We start from the raw sequence: 27705 nt of genomic DNA on the forward strand, positions 1-27705 counted from the left end.
ATATTTTAGGATGAATTTCATGTTATGTAACCATTTGTGTATGTTAAAAACCCTCGAAATTCCTGCCAATAAAAGCTGTTGAAAGTTTCGCTTGTGTCTGTCCTTCATCAGTACTCGTTTCGAGGGGTGCTCAAGGGCACTATAACGTAAAACTATTCCAAACTTTTCTATTCCAATTCTGCTATCAGCCCTCCACGATTGGTCAAAAACTTTTTTCGACCACCCCCACTTCACCTGTCTGTACCGCCATACCTCCCCATCTGATATGATGTGTACACACTGATTATTCATGATTTGAATGAAAAAAGAAAAACAGTATTTCTGATTCGACCCCTCTTCGCCATAGCCCTCGGCTATTGGTAAAAAGTTTTCGGGCTGCACCCACTTCACCTGCCTGTCGCGCGACGTCACAAAACCGCAAGAACTCACCGCGTCAAAGTGACGTGTACGCGATAAAGATGCATTAATATGCCGAACAAAACTGAATTTTCTTCGGAATAGCCGCAGGCAGCCCCGTTCCGAAAGGAATAGAAGATGGCTGCCGCCGATCGCTCAGACCCTGGCTACTCGCACCTGCCGGAGAGCATGGGTGTATTTGCGTATAATAAAACTTCTTGCGTGGCCGTGTAACGTTTTCGAGCACTTTCGGCACGTTTACCCCCTCATTCTGCCAACTCTTCTTTGCTGAGGGTCCGTTCTAGCGTCATTCTTGAGCTTCCGTTGCATGCCGCCGCGATTTTCGACCAGCCATCGCAAGCTAAGTGAGGGAAAGCCGTCCAATCGTAGACGCCGGCACCACCCTCTTCATCCGGTTATCGACTTTCAGTGCAGTGGCTCGGCCCAATCGAATCCCTCTCCACTTAAACGTTCTCCTCGCCTCTTGTCAGCCAATTAGATACGACAAGCCGCTCACTGTAGGCAATGTTATTCGTTTTTCAAGCAAACAAAAGTGACCTCCTATGAACGAGGAGAGTGTTTGATTGGTCTGTTCAGACAACCCTGCGGGTGACCGCCCGGTGCTTGCGTTGGTGGTTACGAAAATTTGACGTCAGAAAATTGGAATAGAAACATATTGGAATAGTTTTACGTTATACGGCCCCAAGTAACATTCAACATGAATTGCATCTTACTAGCCGATACCAGTAAACTTCTATGTTACGTAGACCTTACTTTTTTTTTATTTGTGAGTATTGTTGGATCACCCTTGTGTGGCCGATTTTCCTCCAGGGTTAAGCAATAATTTAAGGCTATAGCCCCAACAATTACGGGAGATTGAAGAATGCTTGGTACTGATTTGCAAATCACCACGCGTGATGACACGCAAGCATTAAGTAAACATTTTTAAAGGAAGCAATGAATGCATAATATTGTTGCGTGTGGAAAGACACAGACAGAAGTAGATATTTGCAGGCTATTTACACTGGACCCAGGCAGCCAGGCCGACACTCGCGTGTGCCAAGCGCACTGACCAACTTCATCGTCGTTCTCGCGGCGGCTCGTCTCTTGAGCATCGCTCAGCGGCAAAAGCACCGTCACAGTGCTGTTAAATATCCAAGGCGCGTGGAGAGCTGTAGGGCTTGAGTCGGGCGACGTGGGCAATGTCACTGGTTGTCACAGTGGAGGACGTATTGGGCGTGGCTAGAACGATTTCATAGGTGACATCGGCCACTTTGCGGAGCACGCGATACGGGCCTGTGTAACAAGAAAGCAGTTTTTCACAAAGGCCAACTTTACGCGATGGTGACCAAAGCAACACGAGGGTGCCGGGCACAAAATGGACATCACGGTGACGGAGGTCGTAGCGTTGCTTCTGCTTGGCTTGAGACACTTGTAGACGAGCGCGCGCAAATTGGGGAGCATGGTCAGCATGGGCGGTTGCATCACGGGCATAATCGCTAGTTGAAGCTGTGGCGGACGGAATCACAGTGTCCAGTGGTAGCGTTGGTTCGCGGCCATATAAGAGGTAAAACGAGGAAAAGCCAGCAGTTTCGAGACGTGACGAGTTGTATGCAAAGGTAATGTAAGGTAGAGCCAGGTCCCACTCACGGTGGTCGTCGGCAACATATTTGGATAGCATGTCTGTGAGGGTGCGGTTCAAGCGCTCAGTGAGGCCGTTCGTTTGGGAGTGGTAGGAGGTGGTAAATTTATGCAGTATTGAGTTCACAAGCGGCGACGTAACGTTCACAAGCGGCGACGTAACGTCGTACGGAACGGGCCTTGCCCGTTCCGTACACGGTCATTGGTTCCGTACGCGGTCATAGGCTCGAGATACGCCAAGATGTCCTGCCGTTGGTGCGTCGTGGAGCTCTTCTAGAACGGTGGAGTGGAGGAGAGAGAGAGAGACATTTTTTTACAGAAAGGCAGAGAGGTCGGCCTGAGCTATAACTTGCTGTGACCTGCTACTCTACACTGTGGAAGAGGGATGGGGAGGTAAAGGGCTGATGAATGATGATGGTATAAGGAAGAGATGCGTATATACAAATTCACAGAGTTGTGGACTCTCTCAAGCCGTGCGTCCAGCCCAGTGGCGTTGAGAAAAGCTATAGCAGCTCTTGTTACCAGGGCTGCGCTGTTTGCATTAGGCCAAGGACCTAAAAGAAACTCGTCCGATAGCGGTCTCTCATGGATCTTTGCAATGGAAGAGACAAGTTGCTGTCGTTCTCGCACGTAGGCGGGACACACACAAAATATATGTTCAAGTGTTCCTGGCACCTCACAGCATTCAGAGTTTTGGCTAGTATCACTGGCACCTATCATATGTCTATAACGGTTGGTGAATGCGACACCAAGGCGAATCCGGTGCACCATGCTCGTGTGGCTTCTTTTGAGCTTGTGAGGCATACGAAATTTCATTTCTTGGTCTCATTTGTGTAATCGCTTGTGTCGTTGATCTGGTTGGGTCCAGTGTTCTAACGCAGAGTTGCGGTTTACGCGACGAAGTAGGGCGTTTGTGTCTGTACGTGAGAACGGAATGCGTACTTCACAAGCATTATCTAAAGCAGTTTTCGCTTCAGCGTCTGCCTGTTCGTTCCCGATGAAGCCACAGTGTGAGTGTATGCAGTGAAAGGTGACATTGTGGCCATTTCTAGTTGCGTGGTCGACGCGTTCTGTCATTTTTATAGTCATGGAATAATACGGGCCCCGTCTGAGGACACAGTCAACCGTTTGAAGAGCTGGCTTGCAATCGCAGAATATTGTCCATGCGTGAGGAGGCTCCTCGGAAAGAAATCGAAGTGCCTCCCGGATAGCTACAAGTTCTGCGGCAGTTGATGTTGAGCTATGGTCTAGTTTAAACCGCCGAGCGATGATCATATGTGGAATGACGAAGGCTGCAGTGGAGGCATATTGTGTGACAGAGCCATCGGTATACACATGCACAGTATCTCCGTACTTTGCAGAAATGTGCCACAGGGTGAGTTGCCTGAGGCCAATAGATGCAACGGATGACTTTTTAGTAATTCCAGGTATCTGCAATGTAACGACAGGTTTAGGCAGAACCCACGGGCGTATTCTTGGAATACAGACGGGAGAAAATGTCGATGGCAAAACGCTTTGATGGCGCGATAGAGTCCTGACAGAGGATGGTGCCTGTGTCGGGTCAGCATGCGAAGGTGCATTCGAAGTGGCTCGCAGAGCAAGTATGCCCTAATAGGACAAGCACGAGCTTCCACTATTTTTCCAGTGGTTGACGTGCATTGTGGGAGGTCTAAACATCTGCGCAATGCTTGAGCTTGAATGCTCTCCAGCGCGCGCACACAGCTAAGTCCCATGCTTGAGACCGCCGGAATGGTGTACCGTATGTACCCTAGGAATAGTGCTTGGTACAATTGGAGTAAGGACGACTCCGAGGGGCCCCATCTTGTTCCTGCAACGACGCGAAGGACGTGAACAAAACTCTTCAGCTTTGACTTCAGTGCGGCGACCTGTCTTGACCAAGATAATCCCCGGTCTATGACTAAGCCAAGGAATCTGTTGCGTATAACCGTAGGTATCGCTACTCCCTTAACGATTATCGGATACCTGGTCATTTGTTGTCGCGTGAATGTAATCACGGAACATTTTTATGTGGAGAGTTGGAGGCCTTGACGCCGCAGATACTTAGCTGTGATTGTCACTGCACGTTGAAGCCTAGCACGCATTTGGGGACGGGTGGCTCCAGATGTCCATATGAATATGTCGTCCACATATGCGCTAATCTTCACCGTGCTAGGAAGTTCGCATGCAAGGCCAATCAATGCAACATTGAAAAGAGTTGGACTGAGAACTCCTTCTTGTGGAACACCTCGATGTATATGGTACTGTCCGGTGTCGCCATCCCTTGTCGGCATATACACCGTGAGGCCTCTGAGGTAGCTAACAATCCATGCATATAGCCGGCCACCGACGTCTAAATCTTCCAGCGCATCAATGATTGCATAACGAAGTACATTGTCGTATGCATCCTTAATATCCAGAAAAACAGCTCCAGCTAACCGACGGCGACTTCTTCCTTGTTCAACAGTGGAGACCAAGTCGATAACACCGTCAATGGAAGAACAGCCTCTTCTAAATCCATGCATAAAATCAGGAAAGCAATTATTTCTCTCTAGAAACCATTCCAGCCTTGACCCCCCCAAGACCATTCTTGCCATTACTTTGCCGTCGCAACTGGCTAAGGCGATCGGTCTGTAGGAGGAAAGCTCGTTAGGGTATTTTTCCGGTTTAAGCAGCGCTAGGACGCGACTGCATTTCCAACAATCTGAAATATTTCCTGTCTCCCAAGTCGTATTATAGTAAGATAGAAGAAGACGTCGTCACTCGGTGCCTAGATGGCAGAGTGTGGCGTCAGTGATTCCTACTGGTCCTGGTGCCGATGAGCGTCGAGAAACCGAAATCCAGCGTCAAGCTCTTGCATCGTAAACGGTACTTCGAGTCGCTCATCAGGTGACGGGGGCGCGATGGTGACAAGGGATGAAGTCACTGCGTTAGATGCGTCCACAATAAGTTTACAGTAGTCCTCTGATACCTCCAATTCGGTCCGGCGTTGATGTAGAGCCACCGCACGGAATGGGTGTCTGTTGTGGAGTTGCCTGGAGACTTCGTATGACCCGCCAGACCTTAGATAGAGGCTGTCGTGGATCCAGGGATCCACAGAATGCCCTCCAACGCTGTCTATCAAGCTTCTCCAGATGCCGAAGAACATGTCGTTGAGCACGACGAGACTGTTCGAAAGATCTGACGGTTACTTTGTTCTTCTGTATCGCCGTTCCGCGCGGTGACGGATTACACGGAGGGCCCCATATTTTATGTCCACCGATGATCTGTGCCTCGGTATGCTGGTTTCTCTGGTTTTGTCCCGCAGGGTAGAAGCAATGATGTCCTCTATTTCGGATGGAGATGTCATACTCTGACTGGCGGTGTCGACATAAGTCTTAACTAAAATCCAGTCAGTTTGACGAATGTAACGTGAGCCTGAACGGCGAAACCAGCTAAAGTGAGCGTAAGTGGGGAGGTGGTCACTACCATGAGTCTCCAGATCCGTCGACCAGCATGCTGAAGGCAGAAGGCTCCTTGATACAAACGTTAGGTCAAGACAGCTGCTGTAGGACGTGCCACGAATAAATGTAGGAGACCCGTCATTGAGCACATTTAGTCCCTGACTAAACATGAAGTCGGCCAAATATTTGCCACGAGAATGCATCGAAGTGCTACCCTACAGGGGATGGTACGCTTTAAGGTCACCAATCATAATATGATGGCCTTGCGATGCTTCCAACAGAGACATCAGATGCGAGCAATTGATCCTTGCTCTTGGGTGGATTTATCCTCCAATCACTGTAACCGTGCGACATCTGTGTTTTATGGTAAGGCATACGTAATCATTAGTGGTATGCGATGGGACGTCATGATTGAAATACACCAGATCGTGACGTATACAAACTAACACTTTGTTCGAGGTTTGGTCGTTACGAGACCACATCAGGACATTTCCAGAAATACGGAAAGAAGAATCCATATTAGGTTCACAGATAACTGGAAATTGGTACTTAAATACCCGTTGTCGGAAATCCGACAAACGTCCACGTAGACCTCGAGCATTCCATTGCATAACAAGCGATTGACGCATCCGTTCTTCAAACATCATCGCCATACTTGCTTAGTGAAGAACCACTAGCCGTGGTTTCAAGTTTCAAGCAGCTGCACGGCAGCCTTGGCAGCCGGAGTATTTAGGCCGGAAAGAATCCTGCGCATGGAGCCCATCAAAATTTGCAACATGCTCGTGACGTCAATGTCAATCATCTTTTCATTTTCTTCAGTGAGTGTAGGAGCGGTGCACAAGGGCGTCCCCGCAGGCCTTGATGGTAACGAGGGCCACCGAGTCTCCGATGTGTTTGGGGCCGTTGATGAGCCGTCTTTTACTTTCCCAGCATACAAAGGCTTGGAGGCACGTGCTTCTTCATTCCTGAGACGAGAAGGGGGTGGATGCTGCACTTGAGCTGTCGTTCCTCCTCCGCGAGGAGGGCTGCGGTCCCGTTGATGTCGGTGTCATGAACGGCGTCTGCGGTGGCGGATAGCCCTTGCCGCTTCCCTGTGCGTGGAATCATCTCTACCCACCTTCTTCAGAATACCCATCTCCTTCATGATCTTTGGGCACTCTTTTGATGTTGCGTCGTGAGCACCAGAACAATTTGGACACTTCGCAGCAACGTTGCAATTGCTGTCTTCCTGAGGTCCACCACATCTTTTGCATGTTACTGCGCCCTTGCAAACTGCATTGACATGCCCAAGTTTCATACACTTGTGGCATTGTAAAAGCCTCGGGACGTAAGGACGTACCGGATGCCTCACATACCAAACCTAAACGTGGGTTGGCAAAGTTTCCCACTGGAACACTAATTTCACACATCGGGATCGTCCAAAATGGCGAAAGCTGACCGCAGGAGCCGACGATGATAGTAGTTTCGCCAGGTCAGTGTCTGTAATATCAATGTCAACGTCGTAGATGACGCCTGTCGTCGCTTCCTTGCCGTATGTGGGGAATGCGCGAGCAGGGATGCTTCCCAACTGAGTGACGTTTTTCAGTGTGTCCAATACTGTCGGTGTATTGACTTCCACTGAGAGGATGTTCTTTCGAGCGTTTATACGTATTTCTTCTACTTGACCATGGGCAGTTCGTTCAAAATAATTCCGATAGGCTCTGCCTGTCCAGTGTGTTGAGGTTGTCTGTTGTCGTGGTTGGTACGTATACAATAGTGTATGACTGCTTGCCACTGGCCTTTTTCGTCGCCTGCCGACTGGTCGGTGATGTTCTTCGTATCCCCATATCAGCCCATATCATCTGTACAGGAGCCATCAGATGACTCAATCAGAACCATGCTGGGGTCGAAGTGGCCACTCACGTCACCGGCATAACGAACTGGCCGTTCAGGGCCCAATTGCTGGGCGGGGTTTGGGTCCCCCATTCCAGATCACGACGTCCCCCAGTTTTCTAGTCACTGATTGCAGAGAACACAGAAAATTAAATAGAAAATGCAGAGAGCTCGAAGCTTAAGCTGCCCGCTACAATCACTTCCTCCTTTCTTTCCTTTCGTTTCCTCTTTTGCTTTCTTTTCCTGCATCGTACGCACTATTCTTACTAATGGAGCGGAGGTGTTTAAGTATTACAAGTAGGAACTCAGAGCCGTCCGGATGAAGGTTACGACGGTATAGAGCACCGTCGCGGAGGACGAAAAGGCGTAGAGTAGCATCGGCCGGAGAGTGTTCAAAACGGTCGATGAGTGCTCTGATGTAGGCGTCACGGCGTTGCTCGTCGGCGAAATGAAGCAGCTGTGATACAGAGAATACGCAAGAAGCACTGGCAATATTGGAGGAGTGAGAGTCGTCAACAGGGTAACGCGACAAGCTGTCTGTCAGCGTCTTGTGTAGGCGGCCAGACTTGTACACCCCGGAATATGAAAATCCTTGTAGCCTCAAAGCCCATCGACCAAGCCGGCCTGTAGGAGCTTTTAGCGATAAAAGCTAGCAGAGAGCATGACAGTTAGTGACTATGGAAAAAGGGCGACCGTAAAGGTAAGGACGGAACTTCGCAACCGCTCATACAACAGCAAGGCATTCTCGTTCCGTAATGGAATAGTTGCGCTTCGATGGTGCTTGGAGGCGGCTCGCATAAGCAATAACGCGATCCTGGCCACGCTGACGCTGGGCTAAGACGGCACCTATGCCATAACCACTGGCATCTGTATGCGATTTTGTAGGGGCATCAGGGTCGAAGTGGGCGAAAATAGGTGGTGAGGTTAGGAGAGTGACGAGACGAGAGAAGGCGGCGGCTTCTCCAGTGCCCCACGGGAACTGTACGCCTTTCTTCGAAAGATTAGTTAGGGGTCTAGCAATTGTCACAAAATATGGAACAAAACGACGGAAGTACGAGCATAGCCCTACAAAACTTCGAACGTCTGCGGCTGTCTTCGGAACCGGAAACTCTCTGACAGCGCGAGTTTTGTCGGGATCAGGCTGTGCTCCGGAAGCGTCAACGAGGTGGCCCAAAAGAGTAATTTGAGCTGGCCAAAGGGACATTTGGACGAGTTAAGTTCGAGCTTCACCTTTCAAAATACATCAAGTATGGTTCTGAGACGTTCAAGGTGAGTGTCGAACGTTGGCGAGAAGACGATGACGTCGTCCAGGTAGCAGAGGCATGTGGACCATTTGAAACCTTGGAGCAAGGAGTCCGTCATACGCTCAAACGTGGCCGGGGCGCCGCATAATCCAAACGGCATTACTTTAATTTGGTATAGGCCATCAGGTGCGATCAACGCGGTTTTTTTCTTTGTCCATGTCATCAACAGCAATCTGCCAGTATCCCGAACGGAGATCAATAGACGAGAAATAGCTGGAAGCGTCCAGGCAGTCAAGGGCGTCGTCTACACGTGCGAGCGGGTAGACGTCCTTCTTAGTAACGTTGTTCAGATGACGGTAGTCTACACAGAAGCGCCACATGCCGTCCTTCTTCTTAACCAACACCACAGGTGACGCCCAGGGACTCGAAGAAGGCTCAATCATGTTTTTATCTAGCATTTTGTTGATTTCGTTTTGAATTACTCGGCTTTCTGACGCAGAAACTCGATACGGCCGTCGGTGAATAGGCGTAGCATCGCCAGTACGAATCCCATGCTTGACCGCGAGCGTCTGGCCTAAAGGACGATCGTCGAAGTCGAAAATATCGGTAAGGCGATAATACTTGGCAAAGCTCTTCCGCCTGCGCAGAGGGCAGGTCCGTCGCCACCATTTTGTTTATGTGGGGATCGGCACCCGAGGCTTGCGCGAGTGGCATGCTAAGCTTGCGAAAACCATCGGTTGATAACGCTGCCACGTATTGGTCGCCGAGACAATCAACGGTGGCTAGGCAAATAACTTGCGGTAGAATTTGCTTTGCCAATCCAAAGTTACGGACAGGCATGCGAGTGCGGTTCCGAGTAATAATAAGTATACTGTGAGGCACCGTAACGTCATACCTCATCGGAATGTCGGGCGGAGGAGTGACGAGGTACTCGTCATCAGGAACTGTTGAGAAAGACAACAGTTCAATGTAGGCTATTGACTTTGACGGCAGGCGAAGAAAGCCGGTGGGACGTAAGCGGCAGTGGGGTGCGTCAGAAGGTTCTGCGAGCATCGGTAACTCAAGGCGAAGGGTACTGGAAAAGCAGTCAATAAGAGCAGAATGCGCGGAGAGAAAATCGAGGCCTAGAATGAGGTCGCGGGGGCAATAAGCAATTACGGTGAAGAGGACAGGAGTGTGCCGGCCGGCGATGCTGACCCTTGCCGTGCACATGCCGATGATAGGCACAGTACCGCCATCCGCAACGCGGACGACGCGTGCGGGCGCTGGGGTGAGGACCTTCTTCAGTAGTCGTCGGAAAGCAGCACTCATAATAGTAAGATGTGCTCTTGTATCGATGAGTGCCACGACAGGATAGCCGTCAACGTCAACGTCAAGAAGGTTTCGGTTCGTGGGTAACGTGAGCAGAGGAATTGAGGGCAGGGTCGACAACGCAGCTTCATCTCCAGAAGCTGCAGTGCCTAGTTTTCCGGCTGAATCCGGGAGGCGATAGGCGGCGAAGAGAAGCGACGGGGTTCGGGCGAACGGGAATGATGGCGTTGAGGTGAGGGCGAGCGGCTGTAGTTCGGAGCAGGAGCATCAGCGGCAGTGGGTTCATGGCGGGTGGTAGATGGAACGGAAGGTCCAAAGGTGCGGGAATAAGCGGCGTCATATGTCCGAGGAGGTAGTGGCCATCGGTTGCAGCAGTGACGAGCGACGTGGCCGATGCGATAGCAGTGGAAAGAGATCGGCCTGTGATCAGGGGTACGCCAATCGGATGGGTTGCGGCGAGGTGTGGCGGAAAAGGACTGCTGAGGACGAGGAGGGCCGCTAGAGGACTGGGGAACGCTCGGTTGAGACGCGGAACACACGGAGTTCAGACCTATGTTCTCAAATCCCTGTCGGATGACGGCCTGAATCATCGCAATGGTGGTTGCTGGTGGAACCAGGAGGCGTCGTGGAGAAAGCTGGTGAACATGCGGCCTCGAGTTCACGGCGAACAATACGGCTGACGTCGTCACAGGTGGTGGTCTGACGTGGCCAACCCTCACATGTCGACGTAGCAGCAGTGTTGGGTAGCCGCGTGATGTGGTGTGTGATACGGTGGCTCTTAGCCTGTTCAAGGTGACGGCATTGTTTTATGACGGCGTCGATAGTCGAGACGTTGCCGAAAACAAGCAAATTGAAAGCGTCTTCGGCGATGCCTTTTACAACATGTGACCCTTTATCTGCTCCGGACAGAGCGTCGTCAGCTTTGCGGCATAGAGCCAAGACGTCGAGGATGTAGGAAACGTACGGGGCCGTAGATGACTGAACACTAGACACAAGAGCCTTTCGTGTGGCGGCCTTGCGCCCAATGGGGTCACCGAACAGTTCCCGTAGCTTCTCTTTGAAGCTGTCCCAACTGGTTATCTCGTCATCATGCGTTTGGTGCCAAAGGCGTGGGGTGCCGCCGAGATAGAAGATGACATTGGCGAGCTCAATCATTGGGTCCCAACCGTTGTAAGCACTGGGGTGTTCATAGAGCTTGATCCAGTCGTCATCATCCTGTCCCTCCAGGCCGGAGAACACACCTGGGTCGCGATGTGGGGCAACCGTGACGATTAGAGCAGTGGAACAAGCCGAAGCCGTTGCGTAGGCGGGCGCTTCACCGGGAGGCATGGTGACAAGCTCGGTGTGCCGACCACTTCTGAGTTCCGTGGTGAGGACGGGGATCGCTGACCTCCACCAGAATGTTGCGTGTGGAAAGACGCAGACAGAAGTAGCTATTTACAGGCTATTTACACTGGAGCCAGGCAGCCAGGCCGACACTCGCTCGCGCCAAGCGCACCGACCAACTTCGTCGTCGTTCTCGCGGAGGCTCGTCTCTTGAGCATCGCTCCATATCGTAATAATATATATATATATATATATATATATATATATATATATATATATATATATATATATATATATTGTCACTTGGTCGTGAAGCCAAAGACCACAGTAGCAATACTGTGAAAGGCAAAACTAGCTTTTATTGGGCGAACCTGTGCCCACAAAACAGGCTACACTTCAAGCACAACGAGCGCGGCGAACACAGTCGGCGATCGTTGAAAATCTGATCAGCGGGTCCAGCGCGCCGGCTTTTATACAGCAGTCATCGAATGTTCCAGACTAATCATTGGGACCCGCGTGCCTTCCACAAAGTTCTACACCATTCGCGTCACGCGATCAAATCAGATAACACAAGGTTCGGCGACAACAGACAGCGGATAGAAGCATCGATAACTCTTCAGAAATTTCGGATACACGCAGGCGCGTCCCGCGCTGTGCGATAATATTTGTTAGACGGCGAAACGTGGTCGCCCGATAAATATAAGTACACGTGTCAACACCCCCCTCTTAAAAAGCATCGACCCGATGCTGCAAACAAACGAAAGTAATAAAGAAGCACTCGTAGCAAAGAAAACAACAAAATAAGAAAAGTTCGTCAGCATCCGTAAAAGGGTTTAAGACGCACCACGTGGACCGCTTCAGATCGTGCGCGGCGCCGCTGTGAATGCGAAATGCCGTCTGGCAGGACCTCATAGTCCAGTGCGCCAATACGTCGGAAGACCTTGTAGGGTCCGAAATAGCCCCGTCAGAATAGTTTCTCACTCAGTCCTCGTCGGCGTATCGGGGTCCATACTCAAACACGACCGCCGGGCTGGTGCTCGACGAAGCGTCGTCGGAGGTTGTAGTGTCGGCTGTCGGTACGCTGCTGGTTCTTGATCCGTAGGCGGGCGAGCTGTCGGGCTTCTTCGGCGCGCTGGAGGTAGGTAGCGACGTCAAGATTCTCCTCGTCAGTGACGTGCGGCAGCATGGCGTCGAGTGTCGTCGTCGGGTTCCTGCCGTAAACCAACTTGAACGGCGTGATCTGTGTTGTTTCTTGCAACGCCGTGTTGTAAGCAAAGGTTACATACGGCAGGACGGCGTCCCACGTCTTGTGCTCAACGTCGACGTACATCGCTAGCATGTTGGCGACGGTCTTGTTCAGGCGCTCCATGAGGCCATTCGTTTGCGGATGGTAGGCAGTTGTCCTACTGTAGCTTGTCTGGCTATATTGCCGAATGGCTTGGGTGAGCTCTGCTGTAAAAGCTGTTCCTCTGTCGGTGATGAGGACTTATGGGGCACCATGTCGCAGCAGGATGTTCTCGACGGAAAATTTCGCCACTTCGGCTGCGCTGCCTTTCGGTAGAGCTTTAGATTCAGCGAAGAGGGTGAATTAGTCCGTCGCCACGACGATCCACTTATTCCCGGATGTTGACGTCGGAAACGGCCCCAACAAATCCATCCCAATCTGCTGGAATGGTCGGCGAGGAGGTTCGATCGGCTGTAGTAACCCCGCTGGCCTTCTCGGTGGTGTCTTGCGTCGTTGACAGTCTCGGTATGTCTTGACGTAACGGGCTACGTCGGCAGTCAGACGCGGCCAGTAATACCTTTCCTGTACCCTCGACAGCGTCCGGGAGAATCCGAGGCGCCCAGCGGTTGGATCGTCGTGTAACACGTGCAGTACTTCTGGACCCAGCGCTGACGGCACAACAAGAAGGTAGCTGGCGCGGACTGGTGAGAAGTTCTTCTTCACAAGCAGGTTGTTTTGTAGCGTGAACGAAGACAACCCGCGCCTTAATGCCCTAGGGACAACATCGGTGTTCCCTTCTAAATATTCGACAAGGCCTTTTAGCTCCGGGTATGTTCGCTGCTGTTTAGTGAAGTCTTCCGCGCTTATTATTCCAAGGAAGGCGTCGTCGTCCACGTCGTCTTGCGGCGGGGGATCGATGGGGGCGCCTGATAAGCAGTCGGCGTCAGAGTGTTTCCTTCCGGACTTGTATATTACGGTGACTTCATATTCTTGCAGACGTAGGCTCCACCGCGCCAGCCGTCCTGAAGGGTGCTTTAATTTAGCTAGCCAACACAACGCGTGATGGTCACTGACGACTTTGAATGGCCTGCCATTGAGGTAAGGGCGGAATTTTCTTGTAGCCCAAAGATGGCGAGGCATTCCTTTTCAGTCGTAGAGAAATTGCCTTCCGCTTTTGACAGCGACCGGCTAGCATAAAATATAACCCGTTCAAGTCCGTCTTTCCTCTGGACTAGGAGGGCACCGAGGCCTAGGCTACTGGCGTCAGTGTGGATTTCAGTATCGTGTCCTCGTCGAAGGGTGCAAGTACCGGCAGCGACTGCATGCGTCGTTTGAGCTCTTGAAATGCGGCTGCCTGCGGCGTTTCCCACTTGAACGCGACATCACATTTCGTTAGATGTGCTAGCGGTTCCGCGATGCGTGAAAAGTCCTTCACAAAGCGCCTATAGTAGGCACACATGCCAAGGAACCTGCGCACTGCCTTCTTGTCGATTGGCTGCGGGAACATTGCGATGGCAGCTGTCTTCTGCCGGTCGGGGCGTACTCCAGATTTGCTGATGACATGGCCTAGGAATAGAAGCTCATCACAAGCGAAGGGACACTTTTCCGGCTTCAGAGTGAGCCCTGATGACTTGATAGCCTCTACTACTGTCGCAAGCCGCTTAAGGTGATCGTCGAAATTTCCGGCGAAGACGACGACGTCATCCAAGTAAACAAGACGGGTCTGCCACTTCAATCCTGCTAAAACCGTGTCCATCACGCGCTGGAACGTTGCAGGCGCCGAGCACAGTCCAAATGGTATAACCTTGAACTCACAGAGGCCGTCTGGCGTGATGAAGGCGGTCTTTTCGCGATCCCTTTCGTCGACTTCTATTTTCCAGTAACCAGACTTGAGGCCCATCGATGAGAAGTATTTAGCATTGCAGAGCCGATGCAATGCGTCGTCTATCCGTGGGAGGGGGTATACATCTTCTTTCTTCGTGATTTTGTTCAGTCGACGATAATCGACGCAGAAACGTAGGGTTCCGTCTTTTTTCTTCACAGAAACAACTGGAGACGCCCATGGGCTTTTCGACGGCTGGATGATGTCGTCGCGCTGCATTTCGTCGACTTGTTGTCTAATAGCTTCACGTTTACGCGTCGAAACTCGGTAAGGGCTCTGGCGGAGTGGTCGAGCGTACTCTTCGGTTATTATGCGATGCTTTGCGACTGGTGTTTGTCGAATCCTCGATGACGCTGAAAAGCAGTCTTTGTATCGTCGAAGCAGACTACTGAGCTGTTGCCGCTTAATCACGGGGAGACTTGGATTTATGTCGAAATCTGGCTCGGCAACTATGGTCGTCGAGGTAGATGCGACAGAATCCGAGAGGACAAACACATCGCTGGTTTCCAGAATTTTCTCGATGTATGCGATCATCGTGCCCTTGTTGATGTGCTTGAACTCCTGGTTGAAGTTCGTCAGTAACACTTGCGTGTTTCCTCCGTGCAGTCCAGCGATCCCTCTTGCGACGCAAATTTCACGGTCGAGCAGTAGACGTTGGTTGCCTTCGATGGTGCCTACGTCAGCGGGCGTTTCGGTGTCGACCGAGATAACAATGCTGGAGCGAGGTGGGATGCTCACTTGATCTTCGAGCCCACTCAAGGCGTGGTGACTACGAGGGCTCTCCGGCGGTATCGCTTGGTCTTCTGACAGTGTTATTGACTTCGACTTCAGGTTGATGATTGCGCCGTGTTGGTTCAGGAAGTCCATGTCAAGAATGACGTCTCGTGAATACTGTTGCAGGATAACGAAGGTGGCAGGGTAAGTCCGGTCATGAATGGCAATTCTTGCCGCGCAGATTCCAGTCGGCGTGATGAGGTGTCCTCCAGCGGTCCGAATTAACGGGCCTTCCCATGCAGTCTTACCTTTCTTCAACTGGGCTGCGATGGGTCCACTCATGACGGAGTAATCGGCTCCTGTGTCTACTAAGGCGGTGACTGCGTGGCCGTCGAAAAGCACGTCGAGGTCGGTGGTTGTTTGTCTTGCGTTACAGTTAGGCCTTGGCATCGGATCACGGCTGCGTCGTGTTGACCTCTGGCTGATACGTGGCGTCGTCAGGTGGTCTTTCGTCGGCGTATTCTTTGCTTGCAGTCTTCGTCGGGACGAACGTGGTAGGGAAGGTCCGGTCATGAATGGCGATTCTTGCCGTGTAGATTACAATCGGCATTATCAGGTGTCCACCAGCTCTTCGAATTTAAGGGCCTTCCCGTTCAGTTTTAAAGTTGTTCATCTGGGCGCCGAAGCGTCTACTTAAGGCGCAGGAGACGGCTCCTGTGTCCACTAAAGCGGTTACTGCGTGGCCGTCGAGAAGCACGGGGAGGTCAGCCGTTCATTGCCATGGCTTGAGTAGGGTCATGGCGTCGGATCATGACTGAGTCGCATTGACCTTGCGCCAGTACGTTGCGTCGGCAGACGTTTGTCGGCGTACTCCTTGCTTCTAGATTTATTGGGGAGGACGGCCTCTCATTAATGTGTCGTCCAGATAGTCTCTTTGGTGGCTTCTTCGTCGTCGTCAGATCTTCGTCAGTTCAATAAAGAGCAACCGCACCTACTTCTGTCGCCGCTTTTATTTTTCTTTTCGTTTTTGCTTGTGAATTGGGAATTCACACGGTTTATTAATGCGGGTATTTGATAAGCGAGCACAGCCCTTCCAAAATTTGTACGTGTTCGTGGTGTTGTTATCCGTTCGTTACGCAGTGCATAACGAGCTGACGTTGTGTGTGCTGAATGTAACAGGTTATGTTTATGTATATGCAGCAGGAGTTTGTAGTCATGTATTTTACTCGCATTGAGCAAATTGTGTTTAATAAACAAAGGATTAGTTGGTAGATTTTTGGGTTCACTATGATAATTCTCAAGAATCCTCAGAACTATCTTCTGTAACACCTCCAGTTTGTTATAATTCGTAGTCGTTGTAGTGCCCCAAACTAGTGTGCAGTAGAATAAACGGGAGTGGAAGTGGGCATACTACATCGCTTTCTTTAGCTGCAGAGGAATGAGATCTGATAATTTGAATAATAAACCAACTGTTCTGCTTAGTTCTGAGGTTAGTTCGTTTAGGTGTGTATTCGACGACATACCTTCTTCAAACCACACACCTAGAAATTTCTGACATTTTACGCGTGCTATGACGGTGTCCTGGAATGTCAGCGTGAGTTCACTGTCACATGTTTTGTTGGTGGGTTTGAACAAGACGTAGTTCGTTTTTCTTTAGGTTCAAAGCTAACTTATTTGCATGAAGTCAGCTATCAAGCTGCATTAGGTAGGTAGTCGTTAATCGTGTTCTGAAGGTCACTAAGTGTACGTGCAGAAAAAAATATATTGGTATCATCTGCGTAACCTACTAACTTCGGGGAGTTAGGTATATCAAAAATATCGTTTATGTAAAGTGTAAATAATAACGGCCCTAGAATCGACCCCTGAGGTACTCCTTGTTTTACTGTAGTAGTTGGGGAAATAACATTACGAATTTTTATACACTGTTTTCTGTGCAAAAGATAATTTTTTTAAAAGATCTAAGGCAGCGCCACAAATTCCGTAATCATGAAGTTTAACTAATAAAATATCATGGTTAACACAATCAAATGCTTTCATCAGATCAGTGAAGAGAGCAGCGGTATAAAGCTTATTTTCAATGTCGTCCATTATTTTATCTTTATCACGTAAGAACGCTAGCTTTATTGTTTTATTTTTCTGAAAACCGTACTGTGCGTCATTTATTACGTGGTGCTTAGTCATAAAATTCATGAGGTGCGTGTTAATACCATTTTCAAATAATGTGGATAGCACGGGCAGCACCGAGATTGGCCTGTAATTACATATGTCACTAAGCGCCCCACACTTGTGTACTGGACGTATGCGGGCAAGCTTAAGATCGGAGGGGAAGATTCAAGTTTCCAGCATTCAATTAATTATATGCGTTAGCGGTAGAGATATAACAGGCGCAACAAATTTAATTGGTACAACACACAGGTCATCAATTCCTGGCGAGACGCAGTTCTTTATTTTACCCAATAAATTTTCCACCTCTTGTGGACTTGTCGGAAACAAAGATATTGAGTGTATCAAGCTTACGCGTTTCTGCACTGAATCAAGACAAGTTTCGGTACTAAGGTCCCTCTTGCTGGGAATCTGAAAATCACCGACGCTAGTAAAGTATTCATTCATATCTGTGAGTGCGTCAACATCCGTTTTGCTATGAGCAAACGCTGCAATGTTTATGGGACGCTTCAGTTTCGAATTGTTTGAGAGATTGTTGACCTCGTTCCAAAGCTTTCTAGGATCATTAAATGTCCTCGCGAAAAGACATTGATAACAGCAAGTCTTAGCTTTTTTTCAAATTTGCATTTAATTTGTTTCGGTATTTTTGTATTCGTTGAGCAGAGCAGCGTCACGTGTCTCTACAAAGGCGTGATACATCTTATTTTTGCTTTTGATCTTTTTGCACAAGCATTGACTAATCCAGGGTTTACGAATTCTTTTTTGCCTCGGGGAGCATTGAACAAGTGTACGCAGCAAAAGTTAAGGCTATTCTCCTGAAGAAATACCGTCTTTCAGCCGAAGCTTTTCGGCAAAGGTTTAGGAGCAGAGGCAAGAAAGATAGCGAGGGGTATCCGGAGTTTGCATACGGCTTAAAGACCAACCTAGTCGAGTGGCTGAAAAGCACGGAAGCGTGCGACAGCAGAGACATGATCATTGATTGCATGTGTCCAGAGCAGTTTTACAAGAGCATCCCCCAAGCTGTGAAACTGTGGGTGCAAGACAGAGGGAATGTAAACACTGTGGAAAGGGCGGCTGAATTAGCCGAAGAGTACGCAACGCGCAGAAAGTTGAACGACGAGGACGGAAACTGAGACGGTCGAAATGGACCGCGGAAACCATTTCCGTTCAAAAAGGGTTCGCAGACTAGACGAGCAGAGCGTGTAGACGTGGAGGAAAAGCCCGCAGAAAAGAGCGAGGAGAAACCTAACGGCAAAACTGTACAAAAAGAGCAGAAAAGAAAATTCGAATCTTTTAGACCGATCCGCTGCTATAAGTGCCACAAACTGGGACATATCGCTGTGAACTGCGGAAAGCCTGGCGTAGTTTTCTCCTAAGTGGATGAAAAAGACGAGAATATGGAACTTTTAAGCCCATATCTTCACGACCTGCAAGTTAATGGCAAACCATGCCGAGTGCTAAGAGACAGTGCCGCCAGGATGGACTTTGTCCATCCGTCTGACGTGACGGTAGATGACTTCACCGGAGAAGTAGCATGGATCAAACAGGTTTTAGAAGAACACAGCGTGTGTCTGCCCATGGCCAAAGTCAAAATCAGTGGACTATTTGTGGAGCTAGTGACCGAGGCTGCAGTTTCCAAATTTTTGTCACTGTACTACCCTTACATTTTTTCGAATCGTTCGAATCAGTTACTGCGTGACAAAGGGCTTAAATTGGCAGAGGGCGTAGTACAGGCATTGACGCGAGGCCAAGCTCGTAAAATCGCGTCGCTTTCGGCTGAAAATGCACCAGCTGCTCCAGCGGAAGCAGCAAAAGAGATAACTTCAATACCCGAATCCGAGCTAGGCCCGAGGGACAAAAACACAGTTTAGGAAAGCCTGCCAGCTGACCAGCTCAATGAGAGCGTATCGCCAGAGTGTCAAAGTTCAAGCCTGCAGGAATAGCAGGCTGATGCAATCGCAAGCGAGACAGGGTCGTTATTGTCACCGGCCTCAAAAAACTTTTATCAGCTCTTACGTGTGGACAGAGAGTCACTGGCAGCCGAGCAAAAGAATGATGGCAGCTTAGCTAAGTGACATCACACAGCTAAAGAAGGCATTGCTAGGCGCAACGTGACGATACATAAGAGAGGAGAATTGTTGTATCGGCACTACAGAGATCGAAATGGTAGGATTATAGATCAGTTAGTCGTACCTGCTAAGTACAGGGAGGACCTTTTGAGTGTCTGTCATGGAAATGGGTGGCCCGGCCACCTAGGCATAAACACATCAAAGGAAAGATTGCTTATGGAATACTATTGGCCTGGCTGTTTCAAAGATGTAGAAAACATTGTAAGATCATGCGACGCCTGCCAGCGCTCGGGTAAACCAGAAGAGACATGTAAAGCTCCACTAAAGGCAGTGCCCTTAATAACAGAGCCTTTCAGACGACTTGTAATAGACACGGTAGGGCCTCTACCAAAAACAATATCAGGTTACAGGTACTTGTTTACCATGCTGTGTCCGGCTACAAAGTTTGCAGAAGCAATCCCTCTGAAAGACCTCAGCTCCACCGAAGTAGTAGACGCGCTTTTGACAGTGTTTGCATGAGTTGGGTTTTTAGCAAAAATTCAGGCGGATCAAGGGTCAGTATTCACCAGCGCACTGATTTCCACATTCTTGCAATAGTGCGGGGTGAAGTTAATACACAGCTCCGTCTATCACCCTCAGTCAAACAGTGTAGAGAGGTGGCATTCAGTGCTTAAGCGAGTTTTGCGTGTGCTTTGTTAAGAGCACAAGGAGGACTGGCAGAACTGTCTGCCGGCAACTTTGTTTGCTTTGCGAATGGTTCCACATGAGGCTACAGGGTTCTCGTCAGCAGAACTAGTGTATGGGAGTTCACTCCGTTCTCCACTAAGAATGTTAAGAGAGAGATGTGGGAGGAAAGAGGAGAGAGACCTACAGTGGTTGAATACGTGCTAAATCTGCTGGAACGGCAAAGCGCAACCCAAGAGCTAGTCGAAAACAACACGGGAGTAGCTCAAAAGAACGCCTAATTCTATTACGACAAGAATGCGAGTCTTCGTACGTTTAACGCCGGAGACCAGGTAATGATCCTCAAACCCTCAAGAAAGAACAAGCTTGAAGTTCACTGGGACGGGCCCGTTAAAGTGTTGCACGAACTTTCAGATACTAACTATGCTCTGAAAATGCCCGGTCGCACGAAGGAGGTGAGGACATATCACTGCAATTTGATGAAGCCGTATGTAGAGCGGAGCGGAGTCGTTAACTATACCATCAAAGAGCAGGATTTCACTAGTACCAAGTTTAAGGAGTATAGGGCGACCTCCAACTCTGAAATCGGCCTAGAAGAAGTAGTAAAACATTCGGTAAGCTCGCACGCTCTTAGACCCGAGCAGCTAGATGAGCTAAAAGGGGTGTTAGGGGAATTTCTCGACAGATTGAGCGATCATCCAGGTAGAACCGAACTAATAACGCATGAAATAAAGCTGACATCAACCGAACCCGTAAGATCAAAGCCTTGCAGGGTGTCTCGAAGACAGAGAAATTATGGAGGCAGAGATACAGCGCATCCTAGAGTTGGGAGTTATTGAGCCCGCTGAGTGTGACTACACGTCACCGCTAATAGTGGTAGAAACCCCTAACAAGGACCCTTATCCGTGCGTTGACTACAGCAAGTTAAATGCCATCACTAGGGATCAGCTGTACCCGATACCCAAAATTTAGGAACGAATTGAAAGAGTTAGCGCTGCTAAATATATTTCAACCATAGATCTCGTGTGGCGGTACTGGCAAGTTCCCCTTTCAGAAAGTGCCAGCAGCTATGCCGCCTTCATCTCACCTGTAGGCACTTTTCGCCCTCTCGCACTCAGCTTCGGGCTGAAGAACGCGCCGTTTAACTTCTCTAGGTTGATGGATATTGTCCTAAACGCTTGCAGGAGTTCGCCTTGCCATATCTTGATGATGTAACATTTTTTTCGGACAGCTGGCAACAACACCTATCGCACCTCAAACAGGTATTCTCACGGGTGAGGGAAGCCGGCTGAACGATGAAAGCGGAAAATTGTAGATTTGGTTGCTCACAGGTAACTTATCTGGGCCATGTTCTCGGCCAGGGCACAAGACGCCCGGCCGAGCTGAAAATAGCTACGAGTGGAGAACTTTCTCAGCCTCGCACGAAAAGAGACCTTCGTTCATTTTTTGGACTTGTGGGGTACTATCAACGGTACATTCAGAATTACTCGCCAATGACAAGTCCATTAACGGACGCCCTCCAAAAGGGAGCACCAAGTAGCGTATACACTGGGATAAGGACAAAGAGAACGCTTTCCAAATTTGAAAACGCTATTGCTTTCTCGTCCTGTGGTTCGCGCGCCAGACTACACAAAGGAATTCATAGTTGAATGAGGTGCAAGCGACAGAGGTATGGGCGTGGTACTTAGTCGGGTCGGCGACGATAACGAGGAGCATCCTATCCTCTATGCCAGCCGTAAACTGAATGTAAGGGAGGAAGCCTACAGCGCTTCAGAGAAGGAATGCGCTTGTTTAGTTTAGGCCGCCCAGAAGTTGTCGGAGCGAAGTTCATCTTCGAGACCGACCACTGTCCTCTGACGTGACTCAATCAAAGGTCACACGAAAATAGCCGCTTGCTCCGATGGAGCCTCACTCTCCAAGAGTACAACTTCTCCGTTATATATAAGAAGGGAAAGTTGCATAGCAATGCGGATGGTTTGAGCAGGCTAATTTGAATTCTGCGTTTAAGGGTCCCGCCTAAATTTTAGAGTTACTAGTGTTAATTTTGTTAAGCCCGAAGATCCCCTCTCATTTAGCAGAATGACCTCCATGATTAGTGAATTGGTCAACGCGAAATTGCTTCAAAAGTTGGCATAGCGAAATGTCGCATTTTTTTGTGTTTCCACACTTATCTAGCGGGTCTAAAGCCTAGCGGGTCTAAAGTGAGTTCCAAGGTACGTCATCTCGGTGCAGAGCCGTGTTGTGGGGTGCGGTTTGCAGGTGCCTGTCCTTGTTGTACGTTTTGGGGCGGTGACACCATTACACAAGTGGTTGCTGCGAAGCAAGGCATCATCGCCTGGCCACCAGCCGTTCTCTTCCTGCCCAGCGGTTGACAGCGCTGGACAGTCGAGATTTTCCGGGCCATGGAGGCGCTGTTAAGAACGGCCCGCTGACATGCAAGTTTAGCTGTTAGGAATGGCCTGCCAAGGTGGCAGCGTGCAAGTATTGCCTCCCTGTTTCGACAGCGGCGGCAAAGTTTTCTTGGAATGCCACCGCAAACTTCTAGCCACGGCGTCACTAAGTCGACTGTGTGTGGACCACAATACGCGTGTCTTCGACTCTCCGCCGCTGGAGCCGAGTTTGGCGAAGCAGGCTTTCCTGAGCCCGCCTCCGGGGATCTGATCTGCTATGAGCGGGGGAGTTGCTGCGGGAACGTCTACGGAGACCCCTTCCCACGTGGCGATCAAGACGCAAGATGATGGGCAGCCGGCAGGCTGGCTGCGGGGGTCAGCTAGGGGAATAAAATGCGCCTACGGTGCCTGATCGTCTCGCCTACGGTGCCTGGTCGTCTCGCCTACGGTGCCTGGTCGTCTCGCCTACGGTGCCTGGTCAACGTCTCTGTGGTGCCTGGTCGAACGTTTCCCTAACCTTGGGATCGACTGAGGACCGAGTGTTTATAAACCGCTGTTGTGCGGATGCTCAGTGAACATTCTCAAGCAGTCGTGCTAGACTGTCGAACTGCATGTAGATACTGTAAATAAACCCATATTCCTCGTTCTCGATGAGAAGCAGTCCTTCCCCTCAACAACGTCCTCAGCGTGGATAAGTTGGACGACGGCATGGGCCAGCTACCTTCTAATTCATGCCAGACTCCAATCTTGACAACGGGTTACGAGCGATGGTATTGAGCCCCCAATCCTAACAGTGTGTTCTTCTTTTTCTGCTGTCTTGTTTGTTTCTTTGCTGTAGCGGCCACGCGTTTCGCGCCACAATGGCGGCCTTGTTATGGTTCTGTGCGCTGACACGCGTTGCTCCGTAGGTTTCGTACCGTGGCAAAGGCGCCGTGCGGGCAGGTATGCGTTGGTCTCCGTCTTTTGTTGCGCTGTGTTATCCGGACTGTGCTCTCCCGGATGTTGCTGTGGCCAGGTGGGACAGGAGGAACTTAAGTTCGTAAAATGAACGCGCATGCAACGCTGTACGTAATGTACCGCGCCCCGGCAATGGCAACGAACGAAAGAATATCCGCGGGAAATTTTGCCCTCTTTGGCGGAATCATGCTAACGTGCCATCGCAGGCCGCATTTCAGAATCTGTGCATGCATTTCAGAATCTGTGCAATGAGCGCCTTGCAGGTCAGTGAATCCTGCTTTTGACAGCGCATGCTGCATTTGCAGCACGTAGAACGTACGTTATGAATGCATAGTTCGTGTTCAGTAACAACTTACTTTCGTGCATGGTAAAACACATGTTGCTTAAATGTTATTTGTTCCTTGTAGCACGCACGACAATACGAAGTCTTTTAAGCAGAGCGCGTTCGAGGTTCATGCACACCTGCACAGCTTGGTGTACCTCGATACACGTGCTGATAGAGCGTTACGCAGAATATACGCATCTTGCTGCCCTCGGCACCATGCGCCGGGCAGCCGCCGCTTCATCGTGGAAGATGGGAAAGAAGCGGCAGCTTTCACTTAAGGAACGAATCCTCCCTACCGCAGGCGTGTCTTATCTGTGCGTGTGAGAAGCGCAGGGAAGTGAAGGTTAGCGGATGCGCTTCAAGAGTCAGTAAGGCTTCACAGAACGCACACCCGCGAACACATCAGACGGCTGTTCCATGGTCGCACGTAGGCCGGTTCAACGCGCGTACTGTTCTACACTGTTCTGCACCGTGCGCCGGCTCTCGCAAAACTTTGGTTCCGTAAAGCTTCACTTACCGTGGGAAGAAGGCACCTCACGTCGCAGTCAATGAATCTAAACGCGGAGTCAGATATGACATTCTGCCTTCTCACCGGCGCGCTGTCGTAGGGCGCACGGACACCCGAAGTTTGTTCAATAAAGCACGGCGATTCCTCAAGCCACAGCGAGAATATGTGTTTCTGATCATAAACTCCAAATGGATTGCAAATAGCTGCGTGTATCGTACGTGTCTCCAGTAGGTTTTCTTGCAGTGCCGTGAGAATGCGTACATTTTTTTCGTATCGCCTGACGTTTAGCTCGGAAGACCTTCTGAGAGCCCCAGGTAGCCCAAGCAGAGAAAAGCAAGTAGAAGGCAGCGATAAAGGTGACCCTTTTTTATTTTTAAATACGCAAGAACTGGGCAGCCGCCGCTACCTGCGGTGGATGAGAACAGTTCAGGTGGCAAGCCTGATAAGGCATGTTCTTTTTTCATAAAAGCCGGTAAGTGCAGCTGGTTCGACCTCACGGCCCAATTTGCGAAATTCATTATGAACTTCTTTCAACATGACTTCGGAAACGGTAATGCACTGAGACATGACGATTGTTTAGTACTTCTGGGGAGCGCGCGCGTCCGAGCAGCCAGGCTGTGCGCAGTGCGGCGTGGTTTCGCGAGAAATGTAAGCAAGAGAGGAGAGCTGGCCTTATAGGCAGGTTGCGAACGTAGTTCCCGCGCCTGCAAGGGCGCCCCTCGCGGCGGCGCGCGCGGAACCGGCAGGATACGACTGGCCCGCTTGCGTTGGGAAAGCCTGTCTGCGCTCTGTTTCGCGCGTAGCTGTTGCCTTTTCTGGGCAATGGCGAAGTGCAGCACGAGCTGTTGCGTAGTGGGCTGCAACAGCACGTACACCAACTCACGAGGAACAAAGTTTTACAGGTTTCCAAGCCGACCGTATGAAGCAGAATGGCGTCAACACTGGATAGCGCTCCTCCGACGGCTTAAGCTGTTTTATGTTCCGGCGTTATGCCAAGCGCGTTAACGCTGAATTCTTTGCTTTACAGCAATGATGGCAGCAACGGGACACCTGCAGTGCGTAACAGGATATGCAGCAAACAAAGTAGTTTGTTCCCACACTTTACCGCAGTAAAGCAGTGGAACTCTTTCCCAATCCTCTCCCATTCAAAGAGCGCTATAGGGCTTGCTGAGAGATTTGAGGAGGGGTTGCAGCTCTTTGAGCTGGCATACACCCTTCTGCGCCCAGCATATCAACTAAGGGGCAGTTGAGATCAAAATTTTTGACGGCGTGGTTTATTGGAACCTCCTTTGCACGCACTGGAAAATCGCAACATAAAAGTGTCGCACTTCCAGTAACTTGGGCGAAAATATTTTCCCAGCGTAATCTAACACTACTGGTAAGCTCTTCCCCTTCTTTTGTATTTGGGGAGAGCAACGTTAGAATACTTCGGGTAGGTCTTACGAGTCGTTCGTACGCCCCACGTTCTTGGATGAGATGTTTTGGATTCGTATTTGCCGTCCTGTATGTACAGGGAAACTACCGCGGCGTCCTTGCACTTCCCTGCGATGCCAGCACGGCAATCGCAGCTCCCCGCTAGGATTTGTCTGCTGTCGCCGATCTTCAAGAATCAATGTCGCCTATAATTTCATGCGTCCACACCGTAGATTATATTACGAAGTAACTTACGCTGAGCTTCACGCATCTCGCTGGTGCGTTATTTTTCGTTTGTGGAATACACCTAGCAGTCACTTCCGATCAGTGCGAGTTCAACACTTCCCTCACGTCATAGACGTGCCCCACTTCAATTAGACGACTTCCTTTCTGTAAATTCTTTTCACGGAAAAAGCTGTGGAGATCTTGTAATTCCCGAAACCCGGCTAAAATTAATATCGGCACGCTGTTTCGCGCCATCGCTACCGTTTCACAGGGCGCCAAACACGCAGCGCGGGCTGCTGACGCCGTGAGTCATCCTACCGCATTCGCGCAACTATTCGTCAGATGGCGCTAGGGGTCGGAAAGACAGGGCGCCGCCTAGCACTTGTAACGTGCCCATAGGCGCAGCAACGCCAACTTCCGGCTTCACTTTAGCTTCACAAAGAATGACGTGAGGGCCCCTCCTGAGTTTCCTTCCTCCATGACTTGCATTCAGAATGTCGAGCTCAAATTTATTTCGTTCCGGTTTTCGTTCCGGTTCCATGAAAATGGTTCAGTTTTAGGTCAAGCCGGCAGCGAAAAAAATATTATGTGAATCCGAAGCACTGTGGGAATCGATGTACTCGAAGCTTTGTGTGTTGCAAGCTTTGAATGGCGATAAATAGCGCTGGTGTTGACGGCAAATCTTTAATTTCTCCAAATTTTAGTCGAACACGAGAGTGGTGAGTAGATATTAAACGTTACCTTGCGTGCACCGCCGCTGTTTGTCTGCGTAGCACACAGAACGCACACAGGGGAAGGCATTGGCTAGAGGCGTTCTTGTGAGCCACACTTCATAACCTCTGAGAGGGTTGCGCATACTCATGGCGTCAAATGTCATGCCGTCACGCCAACTCTCCTGTTTAGAACGCAGAGCTTGCTGTCATTCGACTCGGACGATCATCGCTTCTTTGCGCTGTTATTGGCCTTCTACCCGTGCATGAGAAGAGGCTCTCGCAGCACAAGATGGTTTTCGCCTCGCCCGGAGAGCGCCCACCGCGCGTTCGCCACCGTCGCCACGCTAGTCTGAGCCTGGTGACACTCGGCGTCCGCGTCCCTCGACGAACTCCGGGCAAGGGAGGACCTGGAACTCTGTGCCACTCACATGCTGGCCGAGTGGCTCAGTGAACAGGACACCTTCGTCGTTCTGCCTGTGGTCATCCCCCCCCCCCCCCCCCGGCTCCAGCTTACGGATACCCTAGGAGACGCCATGAAGCCGGCAGCCCCCGAGGTAGCCTCGGAGCCCCAAGAGGACGGTTCCCCAGCACACGGGGAGCCCCATGCTTCAATACCGCTCCCTCCCTCTGACGACGAGGGCATGGACCTGTCCAGTTCCAGAAAACGCGCTCCCGAAACAGACTGACGACGAGGAGGCGGCCGGGCGTCGCAAGACTCCGTCGAGCGCTGCCCCCAGCTCGGAGCAGCACGTGGCAGCCAGGGACCACGTGGAGCAAGCCCTTCGGGAAAGGGTCACAGCCACCTCCTTCGCGCCTCCTCCGAGCGAGGGCGTGCCTGGCACCACCCCCGACGCGCCGTCTGCTCCCGATGGCGGCGCGCCTCCGGCAGCGTCTCCTGCCATCGGACCGGCTGCACATGAAAACACTACCGACGCGATGCAGCTGGCAGAAGGAATAACCACCGTTTCACCACCGCAGGGCCCCGTGCACCCCGCGGCGCGGTCCCTGAAGGACCTACCACGCCAGACTGCTCCGCGGCCGAAGCCAAAAGGGAAGAAAAAGCAGCAGAAGTAGATAAAGGAGCCTGCCGATGTCTCGCCTTCCACTCCCGAGGCAACGGACGACTCGCGGCGCCAACCTGCTACCCCATTCACGCCTAGCGTGCCTGCGGCGGCAGTACAGAGGGGGACACCACCTACCCGTGAGC

This window comes from Dermacentor andersoni, chromosome 5 (assembly GCF_023375885.2).
Source record: "Dermacentor andersoni chromosome 5, qqDerAnde1_hic_scaffold, whole genome shotgun sequence".
In the NCBI taxonomy this organism is placed as follows: Eukaryota; Metazoa; Arthropoda; class Arachnida; order Ixodida; family Ixodidae; genus Dermacentor; species Dermacentor andersoni.